General features: G+C 41.0%; 1 pseudogene; it reads left to right on the top strand.

The window, feature by feature from the left end:
- Positions 1-749: 749 nt before the first annotated feature.
- LOC101714219 (telomerase RNA component-interacting RNase pseudogene) lies at positions 750-1,661 on the top strand (annotated as a pseudogene).
- The last annotated feature ends 790 nt before the right edge of the window (positions 1,662-2,451 follow it).

The raw sequence follows: 2,451 nt of genomic DNA, 5'->3' as shown, positions 1-2,451 counted from the left end.
ACTTGCTCCTTCACAATTAATATGGCTTTATTAGTTTTTTAACTTAACTATAACATTAAATAGAAGTGTTGAGGAAAAGAGAAAACATAATTGTTTACCTTCTGTCTTGTAAAATAACTATTGAGGGCCGGGGATTTAAGTCAGTGGTTCTGCCACCCGCCTCCCAAGCAGAAGGACCCGAGTTTGATCCCTGGTACCAAAAAAAAAAAGAAAGAAAGAAAGAAAAAAGAAATATTGAATAAAATGTTGGCCAGAAAAGTGTTTAGCGTTGTCTTGAACCCAGTCTATGGAGAAAAGTATTCAATATTTCATTGTACTATATACACCATATAGAACATCACGTAACAGTGTATTTTCTGAGCTTTGTTGTAAATATTCTGTATTGGGTGATGGCTTCTTTAAATTAGTATATAGATGGGAATTTTTTGTCTTGGTTCTATGTTAGGTTTTTTCACATGTTTCTGATATATTGAAAAGAATTTATGATTTTATTATTTATTAATTATGAATCCTTATCCAGTTAATGGGCTGAAATTCTTTCAAAATTTACAAAAACAAAAACAGAATTTTAAAAATGCTTATGTTCCTGGAATAATAACTTGCTCATCATATATATTATCAGTTTTTTACTCTACTGGATTAAATTTGCTAAGATTGGTTAAATAATGCATAGTTCCGGATGCGGCAAGTCAGGCGCCAAACCCTGGGCTGGAGCGGCCTTCCCAGAGTCCTTTGCTCGGCACCTGGCGAAAAAATGGCTGCCCGAGGGAGACGGGCGGAGCCTCCGTGTCGGGAGTTGCCAGGCCCCGCGGGCGCCGGCTGCAGCCGATGGGCTGAATCGGGGCCTGGGATGTCACCTGAGAGCGGAGATGAGGATGTGTCGGGCGCAGGTTCGAGCCTGGTGTCTGGGGCCATGAACTTGTTTGCCAACGACAGCAGCTTCCTGGAGTTGGTCAAGCGGAAGATGGAGGAGGAGCAGCGGCAGCGGCAGGAGGAGCCGCCCCCGGGCTCGCAGCGACCCGACCCGACCAGCCGGCCACTGCCGCCACGGGCCCCGGGGACCCGAAGAGGAAGGGCGGCCCAGGCCCCACACTCAGCTTCGTGGGCAAACGCAGAGGCGAGAACAAACTAGTCCTCAAGACGGGAATAGTAGCCAAGAAGCAGAAGACGGAGGATGAGGTATTAACAAGTAAAGGTGATGCGTGGGCCAAGTACATGGCAGAGGTGAAAAAGTACAAAGCCCATCAGTGTGGTGAGGATGATAATACTTGGCCCCTGGTGAAATGAGCCCCCTCCCCGACTGTCCAGGCCTGGGACTCTGCGATGTATATAACTAATGTGGCAGCGGTGGCGGCCTTCCCCGAGGACTGATACACAGAAGGAAACAGAGGTGCTTCCCGCGGCCGCGGACGATTCTCCAGGACTCTTTTTTTACCTTGACCACTTGCCTCATGAGACTTACTAGAACAGTGGTTACTGTCCCCTTTTCTCCACCTCTTTGCTCTCTCTGGCTCTATCTTTCTTTTCTTGCCTTCCTCTCCCTGCCCTTAGCCATCACTTCTGGGAAGTAAAAAAAAGAAAAAACAAACAAAGATTGGTTAAATAATTTTCTTCTGTATTAATGTGTGATACTGCTCTGGAATTTTACTATGTAGGCAAAGTATAAGATTATTTCAACATGTTTATTTTACTGCATTTATTCTATTATTTTATCAGCTATACTATTTCTATATACAATATGAATTAGATGCAAAGTCATTTTTAAGAACAATTCTAAATAAAAGGAAGAAGATAGATATTTTAATCTAATTAATGTACTTTTTCTTCCCTTAATATCTGATGTCCATATGGTATCATGTATGCTAGAAATGAAAGATTATCTGTAGAATTTCTTTCAGTAAAGTTCTACTTCTGATACACTTTTTAAGCTTCTGGTTATGTGAAAATGTTTTTATTTTATCTATTTATTTAAATAATTTTTCCTTTTTTTGTGTACAGGTTTGTGATTGAAAGAATTTTTTTTCTTTTCAAAGAATTTATTTACAGGGATTTAGCTCAGTGGTTTTGCTGCCTGCTGCACAAGCACAGGGACCCAAATTCGATCCTCAGTACCATAAAAAAGAAAAATTATTTGTCCTCTGTGTCTCTTTGTCGTTCATAACAGAGTCAGGGCCAGGGATTTAGCTCAGTGGCCCCACACTTGCCTCACAAGCACAAAGTCCTGAGTTCAATCCCTGGTACCGAATAAAAAGTAAAAAGAGAGTCATAAGTTGTATTGTCTTCCTGCCACCCCTTATCTATAACATTGCTTCATTCCAGTGACTACTTCAGACATATTCTTTACATATTTTTGACAGTTACATGTGCCATTTATCCTTTTCAAAATCTTTTATCCTAAGTTGAAATTTTCTTTTTCTTGTGTCATTCTAAAACTTTTAAACTTACTTTGCA

Source organism: Heterocephalus glaber, unplaced genomic scaffold (genome assembly GCF_053883595.1).
Source record: "Heterocephalus glaber isolate CG9 unplaced genomic scaffold, H.glaber_assembly_v1.0 deba00000546, whole genome shotgun sequence".
Lineage (NCBI taxonomy): Eukaryota > Metazoa > Chordata > Mammalia > Rodentia > Bathyergidae > Heterocephalus > Heterocephalus glaber.
The sequence above is the reverse complement of the archived record's forward strand: the minus strand, read 5'-3'. Positions and strand labels throughout refer to the sequence as shown.